The sequence below is a fragment of the Marmota monax genome, unplaced genomic scaffold (assembly GCF_021218885.2).
Source record: "Marmota monax isolate L192 unplaced genomic scaffold, Marmota_monax_Labrador192_F-V1.1 WCK01_AAM20220418_F8-fsc00018, whole genome shotgun sequence".
NCBI lineage: Eukaryota > Metazoa > Chordata > Mammalia > Rodentia > Sciuridae > Marmota > Marmota monax.
In genome coordinates this window covers 15705059-15725279 of record NW_026692201.1, presented here as the reverse complement: position 1 = coordinate 15725279, position 20221 = coordinate 15705059, and the positions used below count along the sequence as shown (strand labels likewise).

The 20221-nt window shown below is 34.6% G+C and overlaps 1 protein-coding gene across 17 annotated transcripts in view; it reads left to right on the top strand.

The window, feature by feature from the left end:
- Positions 1-20221, top strand: part of Mef2c (myocyte enhancer factor 2C) — a 143718-nt gene that overhangs the window by 30775 nt on the left and 92722 nt on the right. For 2 of the 17 annotated variants that reach the window (XM_058574545.1, XM_058574542.1), the window contains exon 1: positions 18203-18356. The exons of 14 other annotated variants lie outside the window; for them this stretch is intronic. The gene's annotated coding sequence lies outside the window, so the exon portion shown is untranslated. Of the gene's footprint in view, positions 1-18202; positions 18357-19547; positions 19708-20221 lie in introns of those variants that run through there. One more of the 17 variants, XM_058574548.1, reaches the window with a different exon arrangement.

Genomic DNA, 20221 nt, shown 5'->3' with positions numbered 1-20221 from the left:
TTTAAAAGTGATCCCTATAATGATTTTCTTTTCCCCTTTGCTCCTATAGATGAGAGTTTACTCCAGTGCATTGCTGCTCTCATCTTTCTGTCATGATGGGGGTACTGCCATATATTTGGGAGCACTTTCAGAAAGAATTGAAATCAATTTTATTTTTATTGTAGTTATAAATCTGCAATCAAAGTTTATTGTACCAGTCATAACCAAAGTCTTAAAAGCAGAAAGTACATGTAGAGAAGATGTAGTTTCAAAACTTGATATTGAAGAAAATTCTTTATAAAGAATATATTTTATTTTACAAAGATCTCAGCACCATAGGTTATTACTAGTTAGAATTTGTTTAGAATTGAGATGAAATGTGTATTTGTACCACAACTTCTGAGATGTTTGCAATAATAGATTCAAATGCATCATTGCTTATTTCTTGCTTCTGATGGGTTTATCACATAGGTAGAGAACTGTAGTTCATAGAAGATTTAGGTAAATGAATGGAAAAGATTGTGACAAACAGTAGAGATTACAAAATGTAAAGGTATAATCTTATTAAAGTCTTTTGCTGTTGGAATATAAGATTAATAATATGTCTGTACTCAAATGTCTACAACATAGAAATGTTGCATAGTGGAAGTTGGTTTTAATAAAAAGTCCCTAAGCAGGTCATAATTTCTTATTTACAGTTGCTTCTATGTCATATTTCAATACAGGAAATGAACAGTGACTGTAAAGGAAGAATATTTTTCCCTAATGTGGATTCATTTAAAAACTATTCCTTCCTGAATTGTTTCTGGGGTCTTTTGGCAATTTGAACCAGCTGTTGACAAGAGCATTTATAGGCGCCATTGACACAGGAGAGTATGACAATTTCAGTTCAGTATTCACACCGTTTGTAGTGTGGATTCTAAACTTTTGCACACAGTTCAAATTAATTAATGCATGGAATTAAATCAAGTTTTGTGGTCATTGCCATAGTATTCCCTGTATTAGAAAGTTGCTTACAATCAAACAGGCATTTCAGGTGCACAAGGTGAATTATTTTCATACACAGAACCCTGAAGAATCATTGAATAAGAAGGACATAGAACTTTATTAGGTATAGCATGTTCAGTTAATCATTGCACACTGCATTTCTCATCAATCCCCCTATAGATTTAACCTTTAGTGGCACCTATTTCCAATTCATTGTCAGGTTGATCTGTATAGTCAGAGTTCCTAATGATGTTTACAGTACCAAGGCATACCAAATGGAAAATTAGAAGTATCTTATTCCTGGCTATAAATTTGAAGTAAATGATTGCCAGAAGCCTATAGCATTATTTAAAATCTTAACCACAGGGAAAAGAGTTGTCCTTAAGTATAGTGGTGCATGCCTGTAATCCCTGCTACTCAGGAGGTTAAAGCTGGAGGATCCTAAATTCAAGACCAGCCTCAGCAACCTTGTGAGACACTGTTTAAAACAAGAGAAAGAGAGAGAGAGAGAGAGAGAGAAATATTTGTCCTTGAATAGGCTATAAATATTATATTAAGTAATACAATTTGAATCAGAGAAAAAGTTAAATTTCCTTAGTATTTTTGTTGTGTTGTATTTAAACTACAAATAGCAAAATAGTTTAATCTACTTTCCAAAGTATGATACAGAAAAGCCAATCAGAAACAAAAAGACTGTAGTGAGAATCAAACTTTGAGAGATTTATTTTTAGATTAAAAACTCAGATCATGAATTTATTTGAATTTGATATCTGTCCATTTCTGCTGATTTAGGACTTTGACAAATAAATTTAAAAACAAAATGAGGAAAATATTTCCTTGGGATTTTGTAGATCTTCCTATCACATGCATCAGTACAACAGAAATGATAAAAACTTGGAATATAGAGTCAGCCTTCCTAATCTCTAAACCCAGTTCTGCTCCTCACTTTCAGTGTAGAGTTGGACAAGTTATGTCAATATGATATAAAGTATGATTATTGCAGTATGAATTCAGTCAACCATAATATTCAATTGAAATAATAGAAATAACATGCCTGGGACATGTTCATTCAGTGTTACTACAATCACAAGAGGTTAAAAATGTGTTAACCACTTGTTAACCGGTTGTTAACCAATAATGGTTAAAATTTATTTTACAAGAATAAACTATCAAGGCAAATTTGTCACCAAATTTGTAGATTTTATTCTTCAGTGTTTTCTCCCCTCCCATTTCTGTGTTTTCAGTCCAAAATAGATTTTCCTAACATAATTATCTGGATAGTCATGGATACTGGCTCAAAAGACTATAAATCATGAAGTCTTTACTGAAAGATAGAAGAAATATATATATATATATATATATATATATATATATATATATATAATCTAGGTAATATCTCTTGATTTTTTAGTGGATAAATTGAGTCTTAGAAACAAAATATAAAAATTGAGTGTTAGTATTATGAAATTTAAATGTGTAGTATTCATTGTCTGCCTAATTATTGATCTGTCTTGCCTTTTGCACAGAATTTTAGTGATAGACTTGGATTTTTTTTTAACCTTAAAAAAGGGGTTTTAAGTAATATATTTGTTTACCGTTGAGGGTTTTAAAAATATTTTTGATGAATTTATTTTATTTATATTTCTAAAATTGTTTGTAAAAGAATTTAAATGATACGTGTACACATACAATACTTTGTGGTGAAATATATTTATGTCTGGGTGTGTAAGCACAGCAAGAAGACAGAAAAGGTTTTAGGGAATGGCAAGTGGCTAATGGAACAAGAGACCCAAGTAGGAGTGTATGTTGTGAATTTAAAACAAAACAAAAGCAAAGAAAAAAGAGGTTTTATAAAGTCCTTCATCCAAAAAAATAATAAATAAATAAATCAGATAAGAAGCACATTGAGATAGACACAGAATCACCATCTCTTAGACTGGGATCTAATGAGATAAATTTTTTGTGTCTCCCAGCCAGTTGATTGATGCTGCCTGTATCCATTATACCCTTCTCCTTCTAAGGCAGGAGTGAGGAGAGGCAGTAAGTTTCTCCGGATGTGTGGTGAGAATCATCCTGTGCCCTTTCCAGTTTAGACATTTCACTGCCATGATATTGTCCATCCATAGCTTCAGGACTTTTGGAAGAGGAAAATTTGGTTTTTGTAAGAAATTATTGAGATCCTAACCTAGAATATCACCTTTAAAAAAATGATTATTATTATTTTGATTTTCATAAACACATGAAAAATTACCCAGGAAGCTGACATCCTGGCAAACACCTCTCTACATTTGAGATGTGTTTTCTGCTTTATCTTACTATTTTTTCTTCCTGAGAATTCTCCCAACATATTTAATGAAAACTAAAGTTATGACAAAAAATCATCACAGCATTTCCCACTTCATTATTTACTGTAATTTCACAACTGATTCTGTATTCATAAATGCTCAGGAAAGGATATTTGTCACTGTGTAATTTTTTACTTTAGTTTTTGCATAAGATTGATGTCTGTAATTGCACTCCATTTCTAATCTACTGTCTTTTATTATGTAATAGTAATTGGTCACTTGCTCTCATCCTAATATTTCTAAATATTGCAGTCATGGATTACCCAGATATATAATATCAGCAAGCGTGGAAGTGAATTGGCTTTCTTGATTTATTAGCATTTTTCTCTTTCAATAAGGTTAAGAAAATATTATTCATTAATTAGTTTAGTTTTCCCTCAAACCCCATGATTGGCAAAAGAGTCATAATATTTTAGGGCCCAGATATAGGCAGGAATTGAAGGTCTGAAAAAATTAAACAATAAAAAAGATTAATATTAATGTAGCAAGTTCAGAGACCTGGGTATATCACAAAGATTCCTTAGAAAGTTTAGTATATAAGGTAGAGGATTACACAAGTGGACAAAGAATATTTCATCTTGGATTACAAACATTCAAAAGGTGGGGAGAATTGTTGGGTTGACTAAAGAAGGACCTGCATAAGAAATGGAAATAAAAGAACTGAGAGAAAAGGGAAAAAAATGAAAGTAACATGAAAATCAAAGTTCTAAGAAATAGTGAAGACTTGAATTGGGATAAAGAGAATCAAAATTGAGGTAATCTTTATACATGTATTTAGTTAAACCAAAAATACCACCAGCAGAGAATAAATATGGCCTTTTTTTAATGGGGAAGGGTAAGTAAATATAGTTAATACCAGGAATGTGTATGTGCCAGGAGGGCATGTTTTTGTCTGTTCATCTCTAATATATCTCACCTGAATTAGTCCCTGGAACATAGTATTCCAACACCTTTTTGTTGAATTAAGAAATGATTGAAATATTTCTTTGCTTTATTTTCCACCTTTATTAAGCAGAGAAATGAACACCTGCTGTGGCTGCATACATGAAATATAGCATACCTATGTAAACTGTGGAGTTGAGTGATACTACGAAACAGACTTCATGGAACTCCTAGGCAAGACTGATTCAAGCCCAAGGTCATTTAATAGTAGGAACTATTGTAACAATGCTATTACAAATCCACAAGCTACTATCAAGAATTTTTGAGTAAAGACTAGGTTATCATAGAGTGAGAACCTCTTTTAAAGGAAACGAGGAGTGATTCTAGGAACCACAGGCAGTAGCTTTCTTGTTTGCAGACTTATAAATAAATAAATAGGTGTGTGTGTACACATTTTTATATATGGAGAAGTCACAATGAAATCTATATGTTGTCCATCCTATAAAACTCAAGGTGTGAGTATGAACCAGCATCCTGTAAGAACTGGTCTCATGAGGGTATTTTCGTCTTCAGTGATAAAATGTGCAGGAGGAGGAGGTGGAGGAGGGGTAGATATAATCTCGATTTCTGAAGGTTCATGATTGCATTCAGTATGACATCCTCATCCATAAATTGGGGAAAAAATGTCCTCTAAACTGTACAGATTTTAGTGGTAGCTAAAGGAATAGTGATATAAATAATTTAGTCATTAAGTTTTAAAATGCCAATAAGTCCTGCGTAAAGAAAATATTTGAGGTTTGGCCCTTGAAAGATAGGACTGGAACTCAGCATGACCTTGGTAAACTGGAGAAGTAGTCAGAAATCATGAGGAAAAAAAAAAAAAACTCAAATACAAAACGTGAAAAAGTTGGCTAGAAACAAGTCTGGCAAGGAAAGAGGCAAAATTAAAATGAAATAAAAAGGTAAATATTCAAGTTAATGTAATGTGTATAATTACAAATATGTTTGATAACGATACAAAAAGTCTTTTTATGATTATTTTTAGACTACAGAGCTAAGATAAACACATGATTTGAAATGAAGAGCTGCAAAGATAGAGGAAAGAAATGTAGAAACTCCAGTAAGGAAAGAAGTAAAAAAGTAGGTATGATTTAGTACAGTCTTCAAGTATATGAAATGAGGACATGTTCACCAAATGTCACTGTACAGAGGACAGAGCAAGAGGAGTGAACGTAAAGTATTCTGTGAGGGATTAGCTATAAGTAAGAATTTCCTGAGTGAGAGTTGTGAAATATCAAAATAGGTTACTGAGGAAGGTTATGTTGCTCCTTTTCCGGAAGGCCTTAAAAATAGGAGAGGTGGAATCTTTGTGAAATAATTTGGGTATGGTATTATCTGAAAGAGGGGAAAAGATATGACCTTGCATAGCTATGCCAATGTTAATATCCAGCATTTCTACGCTTACCTTGACTGAATAGGAATACAGATACACATTTCTATCCAAAAGAAACAATTTTTTTTTTCTCTTTTCTGACATGGCAAAATTTGTCTTTCTCATAAAGATCCATTGTAAGAAAGGTGAAATGTCCGAGCCTATCCTGAAATTCACCATAGCAAATTTTGGAAAACATGGAAAACATATACACATATACATATATATAATAACAAAAATTATTTTGAAAAAGATAGTTAATTTTCATATTAACTATCTTTTTCAAAATAATTTTTGTTATTATATATATGTATGTGTGTATATGTGTATATATATACACACACACACACATATATATATGCATATATATATTTAGAATCCTCATGGATATGCAAATCATTATCTGCTGTGTCAAATAGTTATTTGATGGAAATGTTCACTTTTCTGGCATCTGAGAGTAATCACTATACACTCCTTCCCTCTTCAGAACACTAGATACCTGAACCCACCAATGGTTGTGAGTGACACTGGTGTAGAAATAATAGAGAGGTTCCTTCCCTTTGGAAGGCAGTATTTGCTAACCAGTCCTTTCTTGCTGAATTAGATATCTAAGCGATTTCCTGTTTGCTGAAAGCCCAGTGAGGGTGCATGGGGCAGAGAAGCAGCCATGTTGAGCGTTCCCTTCAGTCACATGCCCAGTGTCTCACATTGAATTCAGTCTTGTCTCTAACATGCCATTGTCGCATTGTTTTTGAATGGTCCTAACCCACTGTTCTCATTGATTAGTGCAATAACATATGTAAATACATAAATGAATATGTATGTTCTTATTTGTCTAGCATAGTGTGGTATTCTGCCAATGGAAGTATGAAAAAAGTCTGACACATGCAAACATGTAGAAATAATTATTTCCTCACTCTTTGTGGGCTTTGATAAAGGAATTCTACACCATGTACTGTGAAAAAAAATAAAAACAAAAAAAACATCGACACAAACTGGTATAAGGCACCAGGGTGTAGTTTTTCAACAACTGTAAATATATTGCTAATTGTGTTGACTGTTTTTAAACAATTAATTAGTATATTTTATTTATGTAACATAACCATAAAATTACTTCTAAAATAATATATTTACAAAGAGTTTGAGTTGTAGCTCTTCAGAGCTCTCAAATACAAAGAATTCTGAAAAGGTAGGTAAATGCAAGAAGTTCCCCCAGTGCATGCAAATAGAAGATTATTAAAGTAGCTCATAATTTGAGAAGGAATAGAAATGTATAAAGAGAGGGGAGATCAGAGGAGGAGCAGCAAGGCTAACAGGAGCAGACCAGGGTGATGGGAATGTTGACGGGGTCTGGTTTAGAAACCCACTCAGGGTCCTTTGAAGGAAGACAAGATGACTGCTTCAGGCCTTGGAGAATGAGAAATCTGTAATAGTCTATGGAATCTCATCTTCATAATAAACAAAATTGCCCCAATTATCAGGAGGACATCTACTTTGAGGATATTTTTTTTCAAAAAATGATGCATTCTTTCTGATTTATGTACCTTTACCTGGTTGTCCTTATGTGCAGCCACATCAATTTGTACAAACTGGAAACAAAGCTTCTGATGATCAGCCAGTAGATTTTAACTTAAAGACAAATATCTAACTCCAGTTTGATTCTTCACCCCTGCAAGCACAGTGAAGTAAATTCATCTTTGCAGAAACAATAAGAGAACGTTAGATGAGTCTAAGAACACTGATTTGATCTCGGAACATGTTTTTGGAATAGATATTTAATTTTTATGCACCTTTTGAATATTAACCTTGCACCATGGAAAAGTATCCAAGTACGTAGCTTTAAGTACTGAATCTGGGACTAGATTTATACAGGTTGAAAATTTAGCCCTAACACTCACTGTGTGGCATTGTGCTAGTTACTTAACCTCTTTGTGCTCCAGTTTTCTTTTTCTCTTTTTCTTTTTTCCCCCAGGGGAGGGAAGCAGTACTGGGGATTGGTCCCAGGGACACTTGACCACTGAGCCACATCCCCAACCCTATTTTGTTTTGGGTTTTTTTTTAGAGACAGGGTCTCACTGAGTTGCTTAACACCTCGCTTTTGCTGAGGCTGGCTTTGAACCCCCAATCCTCCTGTCTCAGCCTCCCGAGACACTGGGATTACAGGCATGCGCCACCATGCTGGCCCAGTTTTCTTTTTTTGTAAAATGAAAATTACAATAGCACCTTCCTCGTTGACTGTTGTGAGGATTAGAGTTAATATATTTTAAACATTAGTATCTTATTAAGTATTTTATAATTCCAGGCTTTTATGGGTTTATCCAACTTCTAAACATGATCAGTAGTCCCAAGTACATAGTGTAACCTTGGTCTTACCTGCTTGTATTGCTTGAGGCTGAAGTGAACCAACCTTTTAATGAAAAAAAAGTCCAAAAATTATGTTAATAAGGACATTAAACATCACTGTGAGCTTACTGTTTTTCACGATGTCACCCTTTTGGGAAACATTCTGATCCACTTTTTTAGACCTTTCTTGAATTGATAGCATTTAGGTATTTGAAAGGGGTCTTATAATTTGAACCCAGCTCCCCTTATATGTCTGTAGAAAATGAGGCCCACAGGCTTTTACTGGCCAAAAGGCATACAGTCAGTGGGTAGCAGAACCCAACCAAGGATCTGATTCCAAATAGGACTTTTTTTCTACTGTGCTCTGGGCTTTGTACTTAGTGCTTAGGCTTTGGGAACAAACTGTACTCATTAATTGGTAAATATTTTAAAATATACTTTGAAATAGATTTTGTCTATATTTTTATTTTAAATGAAATGTTCTCTGCGCCTGATCTCACAGGTGTGCTTCTTTGTAAAAGTGAAAGAATGATTTTCTCATTTCTTCTACATGATACATACTATTCTGTTGTCCTTGTTCGGGGTACTAAGCTTGGGGCATTCCGCAGTGTGAAGTATTCTGTCAGCGGAGGGAAGCAAGCACTTTACTTCTTTAGATCTAACCTTACCCAAAAGATAGTCCAGGTAGACTGGGAAGTACTCCAGGTTCTAGCATTCAGCATAGAGAAGAATGTGACAAACCCTGCAGCAACAAAACCAGTCTTCCAAATACATGTGATTTTTCTGGCTTCTCCCTTCTCCTTAAAGGAACAGTTCTTTTAGGATTCTTAGGATCCAGAATCTTTGAAATCTACTTTGGAGCATGCTAACTCAGGTGCTTTAGGATCTTTAAATAGAGTCATGCGGTAGTCTATACCTATGGGTGCTTTTCTTTTAGATTCCAGATTGGAGAGAATCGGGCTCAAATAGAGTCCATTTTAGTAACTTCTGATGGTAGCATGGTGTTTTTCACAGGGGAAGCACTGTAATTCTTTCCAGTTAGTATTATCTGCCAAGGATGTCTTGGGCTATCCTTGAAAACAGCCCGGGACACAATGTGTAGACATGCAGAGATAAGGAGCCTCCTGCCAGGCCTTCAGCCTCCAAGTCTCAGCTCAGCTGTGGCCCAGGCGCTGTCTGTCATAGCACGCTTGCCCTGGCCCTGCCTGCGTCGAATGGAGGAAACATTTTGCTTGTCTGAGAACACCTCTATTCCTAGCTCTTTGACAGTTTCACTTGCCATATCCCCTCAGTTCTAAACATGTGGAAAAGGAGATAAAGAAAGGTGATGAAATTAAAAAATGGAGTGGGGAATGCTACAAGTAAAAGGAAGAAACTCATTTTTATGTGCCTGGTTTGTGTGCAGTTCTGACTAGGTTTGGAGGTAAAGTACATGTACCCCAAAGGTCATAGTAATACTAGGTAAGGGACCGGGGAGATGGGAATGCCATGTGAAATACCAGTTAGCTTTGAGAATAAAGTCAAAACATTCTACAATTTTTTATTATAAATATATATTTAGTAGTTCATTTTGGAAAGGAAAAAAATACTATTTAATTTTTAAAGCTTTTCAAATTTATGATTCTTTTTCAAGTCATTAGATCACTTAAAAATAAAAATAAATTAATGTTAATTTAGGCTTCATAGAAAATTGTATAATTTACCTTATTTACAACTGATAAATTATGTTCATTAATAGAAAAAAAATATGGCCAAGGATAAAGGATCAAAAAATTTATACTATCCCTTCCAAAAAACAGCAGATGAAAGAAAGTTATAAATGTATACTTCTTAATCCTTAAGTAAAGTTTCATTGTAAAGGAAATTTTGACCTCCCTTCCTCCTTAAGTTGCTGTAGTTCTTCATTGGACATTTCTATTTCACAATTTTTTAAAATTAAAGTGTGAGTAATTGTCCTTCATTCTAACTTCTTACTTATTAAAATTCATAATCCCTAAATTTGTACTTTTTCCTCTTAAAAATGCTTTGATTTAAAAAATACTAGATAATTCAATTTGTCTATTCATTTCAAGTTGGAAATTAATGTATTTGGCTTGAGGCTACGTAGCTTTCTCTCATTAGTTGGGGCTGTCCAAAGATATGTGAATATTTCTGATACAGTGAGACACTGGGATTTTCAAATATTGCTGAGATCTTAATCAAAACTCTGCTGATTGCTTGGGAGTTGGGTCCTTTGAGAGAGAAAACAAATCAAGCTGCCCTATGACTAAGTTATATTCGTAATGTTGCAAGATCACTTATTTCTAAAAGTTAAAAAAGTGGGGTTTTTTTTATAATTCCGTATTTTATATTTGCAGAAATCTTGCATTATACTTGGCAGATTGTCCAAGGTGCTATGCATATTTAGCATTGGATTTATGTGCCCAAGAACTATTTTAACCAGTGGGCATTTATTCCATGAAATACCCAATTTCAAGGGAAGACACGTCTTTGGATTCAGTTGGTGTCAGCTTAACAATCTTTTGCATTATACTGCCTTCACAGTGCTTCAAAGTATTCATAATCTTTAATACTGTTTTATTTTTTAAGATATATATTTCACTGAGTTATCTCAGTGAAGCAAACAAGTTTAACAGTGAATTTATGAAATAAATTTCATTCAGTGTACTTTTACAGACAAGTATGATTCTGCTTTTTAGTCTCAAAACCTCATAACAGAATGTACATGCTATTATTCCCATTCTATAGATGAGGAAATTGAGGATTAGGAAATTATGACTTGGCCAAATTCATACCACCAGTGACCAGCAGAGTCCTGGAGTACTCATCCTCAAACAGTGCCTCGGTCCATCACAGTTTAGGTCTTCCCTTAGATATCATCTTCTTAAACAACCTTGAAGGCTATCCAGTAAATGCCATCTCTACTCTTCCTTGCTCAGTCAACCCTCGCCCACTTGAATTTTCTCTAAATCACTTCTTTATCTAAAATCATCAGATTGGCAGCCAGTTCACACGTCTAAGCAGGATTCTACACTGCCAGAGTGCTGATAATCCCGACAATCATATATTGCCCCTTTCTCCCTTTAGAATATAGACCTCATGGAGTTTTCTTTGTGTTCTCAGTGGTGTCCCTGGCACCACACATCATACTTTGACACTTTTACATCGCTGTGACTAATGGTTGAATGTTTTCATTGACATCTGTGATTTCGGCTCCTGGTATCCTGTGGCAGCAATTAAGTCCAAGATAGAGTTTAGTTTAAAATCTACAATAAGAACACACTGAATATGTTACAAATGTCTAGCTGCCCCAAAGCTGTGGCAGATAGCTGGGACTGCATCGTGACACAGGCTCTGTTCTGACTGCATGCACCTTAATCTCATTTCTGACATTAACTACCATCCTTCCCAACCATTACCCCCAACAAAACTTCTAAAGTATTAAAGCTCTGTGTCATGCACAGCCCTAGCATGTTTTACAGTGAGTGGGGCAGACATGGAGAGTCTACTTGTCCAAGAGTTTTGCACAGATAAAGGAAGGATATAGTTTTGAGAGGAATGCTATAACTACAAAGTGCATCCTGAAGGCCATTTAGCTCACAATGAAGGTCTGTGTTTTAAAATAGCACTATAACAAAGTAACTACAGAGTTTTGGCAAGGGCTTCCGCTATTTATAGAACTAAGTAAGGCATGGTAAATAGTGACACAGTACCCAGTTCTGCCTCGCCATAACCCCAAACTTATAAGAAGTACTGTAATTATATTTTTCTACTTTAAAAAAAAATCATAGTAGCCATTATCAGTTTAACCATACGGAAGCTCAGGCTGAGATTTCTTTTTTAAATGCGTAGTTTTGATTTTCAACAGCTGCACTGGGTCTTTAATCATATATTATCTTTATGAAGCCTTTTTCTAACATATGTTAATTGGCTGTTTTCTGTGACAAATTATGAGCTCTTACTTTGATGAGGTTCAATTGCAATCATGTTGGAGTCGAGTACGTAGAGTTTCCACCCCTGCTGGCTCCTCAAACCACTACAAACATCCGCACGTCACTACAGTGCTGAGTAATGGCAGGATTTGGGCTGGCTGATTTTGCTACAGATTTTTTTTTCCCACAGGATATTTTCAGCTTCTTTGTACTAAATCTGTTGCAGGGTTTGCCCTTTTTAGCAGAAGCATGCTCTAAAATTAACATCAAATCTTATTGGAGATTACTATAATACAGTGAGAAATATTTCATAATACCACACCCCTGCGTCTGTTTGGCTTTACTGAAATTTCAGTACATTTATTACACACTTTAAAAAAGTCAGTCCGTTGGGAGTTTGATATTTTCTATATCATTAGCATTTTGTAACAAATGTTTGAATTTTCCTCTTTTGAGGGGCAAATGTATTGAGTTTCACAATCCAAATATAATATATATATATATGTTCAGCTATCATAAAGAAATAAATACACACAGCTATTTTTCATAGGTGTTGCCAAATGTAACAGAATTTTTAAAGTTAGATTATATATTTTCTTTTTGTCTTTTCAGTTACATCTGTTGGTTAAGTAATAAAAATAACTGCATATTCCGTCAAGGTTAATGTCTTACTAGATATACAGCTTACATTCCATTCTCTATCCTAATGTCAACTTTTAATGTATGATTAGGATCAACTGAAATGTTCTAATCCATCTGCTCTGAAAAGTGTGACAGATAGCTTGCATCAAATACCAACAGATGATCAGTGGTAGCTATAATTACAGTAGATATAAATATAAAGTGCATTTGTTTATATTTGGAGGGACCTAGTCCAGGTAATTGATTAAGTCCTTAAGGACCTGCTTCAAACATCAGTCATATTGGTATTGAGTTAACTGTTTCTGTCTTGACGTCTAAGGCATAGGGCTCAAGGTAAACTGCAGTTATCCAAAAGCCAAAGCTGGGGGTCAGATTTCCATACAGGTAGGTATTCAAGTTTAGAATAAGATGAGCTAGATGTGAATAGGCGCTATTCCTCCTCAGGAGGCTGTTTTTAATCAGTCATTTCCCTGGAGTAGCACACAATCAATGAGCTCTAAATCCTGAGGCTACCTGCACTGGTACAAAAGCCTAGGAACATCATTACAGAACTGACAACTGAGCATTTGTGAAAAAATTAGAACAGAAATTAAGGGTAGAAAAGGTTAACTTCAGAAATATTTCTGTGGTATTGCTTTTTTTAGAGGGAGGTAAAAGAGATCATTTCAGATGTTTCTAAAAAGGATTATTAAACCCAACTTCTTTACTAATGAAGTTATTATTGATTGATATTAGCCAGAATGCTTAAACATGTGTACTATTTTGAGAATGTGCATGGGGTCCCTTTCAGCATAAGGAAATTGGCATAAAGCTTCTTTGTCGTTAGGGTCAATGCAGCCAGAGAAAATGGCTTCAAGAGCCTGAGTGAAACTTCAGTGTGACTGCAAATCCATGGATGCATGATGTCTTGAAGAAGTGTACACAATGAAATTTAGTCCCACTTGATAAGACACATGCTTAATTGGCTTTAAGAAAATAAACCAAGGTAAAGAACAATGTGTAAATGAAACAGAGAACTTGACACTTGACTGTATGGGAAGCCCGTGAGCCATGTGGCTTAATTGGGGCCAGTTGGGATCATTTAATGATTGCTGTCAGAAGATCAGATTTAATTCTCCTTATAAGAGGACCACAGTGGGATAGAGTTAAACAAATTGTCATCAGAGGTTTCAGATGAACAAAACCTTAATTAGGTTGATTAGGACGCTGTAAAAGAAATGAAGAGAAATATAAAAATTGATGAATCACTGGGTTCCATACTGAGGTATGTAATAGTAATATTGTCTTATATGCCATATTACTGAGGCATTTTGAATGTTCACTTCTGTTATCCTGTAAGGTTTTCATATTAAACTTTCTAAATGTCTAAAGTTTAACTGGAAAAGAAAAATACATAGCATTCAATTTAAATAGTAAATGATTATCAAGCAACAAAAATGCTAGCAGAAGGACAATGTTATTTCTTCCCGTTTTTAAGGTTATCTTTACATATTAAATAATTAGGAAAGTAATTATAGTGTGAATATAGAGACAGACTTCACTTAAAATGTCCCTTTGACCATTCATATCACACACAGACTGTTTAACTTGTGATCATACTCGGGTGTCTTAGAATGTATTCTTATTGTTTGTTATCCATACATTTGGAAAAACTGAACTGTGTTTTCCCATGTGCTGTGCATATACCACAACATACACAAGCACAAATGTACAATCCATATAGACTTCTGAGAAGAAAATATTCATAGAACATTTCCATTTTAATCGTGAAATGTGATACAGTAAAGATTGAAAACATAATGAACATATTATTTTTCCTATCAAGATCATGAGGTGCCTGGAAATTCAGATTTTTGTCATAATAAGATGAAAATATATAATATCAACGTGTCCCACTTCAAGCCTAGCTCGCTTGCTTCAGAGGCTGACAATTTTGTTTCGCTGCTTGTGGTGGTGTATATGCTTAACTTGCTTTGTTCAGGAACAGCAACAAAAAATCCAGCTGCATGTGCTTATTGAGAGGTTACAGCTGGGGAGCAGAACGGAATCTGTGATGCTAAATAGTAGCTCTTGCTTTGTGATGAAGACAGTGTGGCTTTACCTTTGTGGTAAGCCTTGCCACATCACTAAGTGGCCTCTGAAAACATGGTGGCTGCACTGTTATGAAAACTTAGGAAAACAAAGACATGATAGAACCCTAAATTAATTACTGAATCTGATGTGGGAATACTGAAAACCGTGGTGTGGTTGAAGAGCATGAGCCTTTTGACATATTTAGACCATTTGGAGTTTATTTTGGCATGAGGATTGCAGAATGCTGTTTTAGCTGCAGTGTGAAAAAAAATGTCTGGGACAGACTATACTATGCATAACTGTGACAGGAAAGCTGTATTTCCCTCATGTTTATTAAATTGTTTATAATGCACTGCCATAGTCTAAAGGTGTGTATCTCCTAAATTCTGGAACTGTGTAAATAAAATGATTTATGTAAGTGATAATGGCAGGTTAGGCATACTTATTAAATTAATTGCAGGGGTTTTCAAAACGAGTTCCTTTTTAGCCTTATTATATTTCTGACATACATTTCATCTCCTTTTGTCCTTGGGGAAAGATATTAAAGTAGGACTAGAAGCATTAACTTAGAGTTTCCAGCAGCCCTGGTCATTGGGAAAATTGATATATTTCCCTAGTTATTTCTACTTTTGCAGCCTGAAGCTCTTCCATGGCTGATACTTAAGAGAAACTTCTTAATTTTTATAATGTTATAAATTTTTCTTCATATAGTGATTATTGTTACAAGATAAATGAAGCATCATCTGTTAGAAGCAGTTCCTCATTAACTTTGTAAAGTGAGGTTTTTGTGGTGTATAGTAAGGACTACACTGTTCGCTTGATGGCCTTCTTCTATGGTATAACTTTCAATTTATGCCTTAAAACTGAAGCAATCTCTCAAGTAGTAGCCCATGCTCCAGGTCCTACTGTGTACCCAGCAATTCATGACCATCCAGCAAATGAAAAACTATTTTTCTGATTTTTGTTAGGACAAGTAACAACAAGTAACTGTTGTTCTGAGGGATTTAATCACCAGTCCCTAGTTATCCATGCTAGAATTCAAGCTCTGAGCTTACTGGCTCCAGAATCTAGTCAGCTTCCCCTGCTCAGTACAAATTATTCTTATCCTACTTATGAGAGGCTATATAAATTTGATAAAAAAATATGTAAGTGAGTTTATCAATCTATTTCTGTATAAGCAAAAATAGGAAAATGTTCTTAGGAGTAGGCATTAAAAATAGCAGCTAAGGGAAATACCTCAGCTGAGGGATACAAATTTTAATAAACTAATCCAGTTAATCAACTAGTAGCTATTTAGCTTCTACTGTATGCCTGGCTCGTGGATATAGATAGTGGGAAAACAATAGATTTATCTGGCAAACAATTTTTACTATGGTGAATGCTGCAAAGGAGAAAGACTTGATTCTGTGTGACCTTGTGACAGGGTAATTTGATATGAGCAAGACATGGAGTGCTTCCTTAGGAGGGGAAACTGGAGCTGGTACAAAAGAGAGAAGTTAAGGAGGCACAGAAGGGAAGGAAGAACATTCCAGGCAGAAGGAATTGCATATGCAAACGCCCAGTGGTAGGAAGAAGTATGACAGAGATTGGAAAAAACTCGTCAATCCTATTTGTTTTATGCATGTGAAATATCATGTTACTAGAATTTAAAAATGATTCAAAATTCATCACATTGATATGAAATTGGAGTAAATTCAGAAAATAACTTGGGTGTTTGGCATGGTGTTATTTATCCAGTGGAAAAGAATGCTGTTCTTTTGTTACCCTCAGAAGGATAAGTCTTGGCTATATGACTTTAAAATTAAGTATTAGCTTCTTAGCTAGGATAACATGGCATATAGTAAGTTCAGAAACAGAGTGACTTTCAGGACCAATGAAACATTCTCAACTCATCACATAGTCAGGCACCAATAAGAATAATAATTTGGTTATATCATTTGACGTTTAGAATAGCTCTTTAGGGAAAGAAGGTAAAAGTTCTGCTTGTTCTTTTTAACCAAAGTATAATTGCACGCCTCATATGTCTTTCAAACAAATCATAAAGTAGAAAGTTAAGTGTATCTAAATGCAACATAATGAGCTAAGTTTTCCACCTAAAATGATAATGAATAATTTAATTGTTGAATCAGTAATACCAAGCTTACAGCAACTGGGCTTATGATCATTTTTGACCTTTAGTAGGTATCTGGCTTGTATTAATTTTACAGTGGCATTTCTTCTTGTATGATATAGTGTGCTTAATTTTCAGCCTTGAGTTTTTATGAGACATTCTAGGAGGTTGCTAATGTTAGTGAAAATGTAAGTCAATGAAAAAGTTATCTGCCAATATGAATAAAAGAAAATCAGAATGCTTTCTTTGCAAATTGACATCACATATTCTAATGTTTTATCCTTATTCATAGGCTGTTTTTATTTAAGTGACTGCATTGTACTTATTGTAGCAAAATACATGCTTTGCAAAGATAATTTTAGCAGAAGAGAATTAATTTCTTCCCACATCTTCTAATGTGGCATGGCAGTCTCACTTGAAGATCAAAACACATAACTGAAGGTTATGTTTAATTTCTAAATCAAAGTGTTGTGGGAAGATGATTGAAATCTGACGATGACTCAGATCCATTTGATATGTGGCTTTCTTCCTACAGAAACTTTATGGTAGGCTGCCATTTCCACATTAGAAAAAAACTACTAGTGATAAGATTAAAATAAAGTTTCACTATAAGCTGAAAGTTTATGTTAGTTACTCCATTTGTTCCTAGTATGAATTTAACAAAAAAAAAAAAACAACTTGGAACTCTCAGTAACATAATGATCCTTTTCTCTCCCATATATCATCATCTTTTTTTTTTATTGTGAGGATGAACAGGTAGTCAATGTATTTCACCAACAAACTTTTATTTTTGTCCAGTTTTTGTGATTCACTTTTTTTTAACAAACAATTATAATTTATATATTTTGGTTCTTTGTTTGTATAGAATTCATTTGCCTTGAGGGAAAGACTATATGGCTATATCAACTATATGGCTATATTAACTATATGGCTATATTAACTTTGTTAGATAATTTTGGTACAACACAATAGATGGTAATTGAGATATATCTGCTGCTTCATCAAAGTCACTGTGAGTTTTTCTTCTTTTTGTTTCTTGAAGTAATTATAACAAAACACAAACCTAGAGCTGAAATGGTTTTTTTCCTCCAGGTATTTTAAAGAAAGAAATTAAAAATCAAGTCCCAGGTCTGGATTTCCTTCAGTGTCCCTTATCTGAACCTCACCAAGGCCTGTGTGTGGGGTGCTGCACAGCACACTCAGACGGTTCTGCTCAGAGAAGGAAGTGGAGAGTTTTGGTTCCCATTTTACACTTCTGGAACAGTTTAGGGAAGGAAGCACCTTTACACCTTTTATTGTTCGTGGTTGCTGACATCACATCCTTCCCTGACCAGTCTGTGCGTGTTTCCTGCCATTCTGTCAAGATTCTTCTGTGTTACTGGGAGGGATTTGTAGGAGGGAGGGAGGGTGGAAGGAAGACAGCAAGAAAAGTGAGGGAGGAAAGGGGGAGGGGAGGAGTGTGTCACTCAGGGGAACTTGTTTGTAAATGAGAGAGCCAGTGGGAGATGGTCTTTAGCATCTGCCCAGAAGAAATTCTTCTCTACTGGGTCCCAAACACTTTGCCTTCATCTGTCTGCTTATGCCAAATTCAAAGTGAACAGAAGCCTGCCATAATGAAGTTCCCCTTTTTAGTAAGCAGCCTGATTTTATTTTTCTTTTACTTAGGTTGGCTGAAAGGGGTGGGGGGACAATGCAGAAGACTATAACTCTATAGAATGTAACTATAGTAAAGTATTTTTTCCTTTCTTTTTTTTTAAATTACTAATTATTGATATGTAAATTTGTCATTTCAAGAATGGTTCTTTTATGTGGAAAAAAATAGCAGCAAGAGTCCTGGAATTATTGTAAGCATATGTTTGTATATAATGAAAGTTTTCAGTGTAATTTGGAATTCTACTATAGGTTGTTTAGCTCTTATATTATTTTCTTTTTTTTTACATATGTGAAAAACAATTTAACAGATTACTAAAGTTATATTATGTCTTCCTATGCCTCTTTAGGCCTACTAAAAATTACTACTAGAAACTGACCTTACAGTATAGTCTTCATGTAAAACTCAGTTTAGAAAAATAGTTATGGCTAAGAAAACAATGTGTGAGCTATTGTTAACCTTCCTAAATCTTTGCATTTTATTGACATCCTTGAAATATGGTGACCACAATCAGATGCTCCAAGTTACATGTTTCATTACATATTTTCCTTTACAGTTACTCAGTGGTATCATCCCCATGAATTGCATGTGAACTTTTATATTAATTTTGCGTATTATGAATGTTCAGAAAGCAACACTACAAGAAATATTTTTTTCACTCAGAAAACAAAAAAGTTAACATCTATTGAAATTTAAACTTGTGTCTCTCCATTATCTTGCATATTTCAAAAAGGAAAATATATTCAATTTCTATCAATCATTTTATATATATGCATGCGTATGTGCACACACATACATGTACACACATATATACATATAATACATTCACACCTACATTCTTTCTGGCAAAATATTTTTCATTATGTCTTTAAAAATTTGTTTTTAAAGTCTGCTCTTTCTAAAAAGCCTCTCGTTTCAAAGTTGTGAAACACCGGTGGTGATGCGGAGCAACTCTTATGAGTTGGTTTATCAGACCCTCGCTCTGTCTTTCTGAGTAAACTTTTTTCTCCAGGATGTCTGGCTACTTGTTGGGTTATTTGTGTTTTGAAATCAGGGTCTGTAGACCTTCGCGTTTCCTCTGCCTTGTCACCACGCTCTAATCTGTTCACCCTGACCTTCCACCTTAAAGTGAATAAGCGCTTAGACAGGCAGAGTTCTGTAAGCCGATAGTGCCACCCGCCTCAGCTAAATGAAAGGAAGGGAAATCGTCCCATGTTCATTTACGATGGATTCATGGATTGGTTTTTCTGAAATAGAGAGAGCCTCTTTGTCTCTTTGGGGTCTGGTACATGTGTGGGAAATACCATTCTAATGTGCCGCTTTATTCTAAGGTAAGACTACAGAAAACACAGGGAAGTTGCCCAGTTGAGTGATATTTAAGACTGATTCTAAAAATAGATGGACAATGTTTGGCAACATGGACTACATGATGCAATTGTGCCGTGTGGATTTTTTTTTTTATGTTTTAATGTGATTTTAATAGAAGTTATATAGCAAATGTTTTCGTGTAAATTTGTCAAATGTGTGTTATTTATGGACCTTTTTAAAACTTTTGAACTCTTTCCAACATTTAAAAATGCAGCTGGAATAATAGTATTTGATAAGCACCATGGTCAGGATGTAACTCAGCATGTACATTCTGAGAGGCAGAACCGACCTACAGGTTAGTAGAAAGGCATTAAGCAGAAGAGAATGGATAGTCTTAGTATTTAAGCAGTGCTTAATCCACCAGAACTAATTATATCATAATAGCTTTTGCAATTAGATAATCACTGAAACTTACATTTTAAAAAAATGTATTCAAGGTGACAAAAATTTAGAAATTAAGTTTGAAAAATCAAAAGG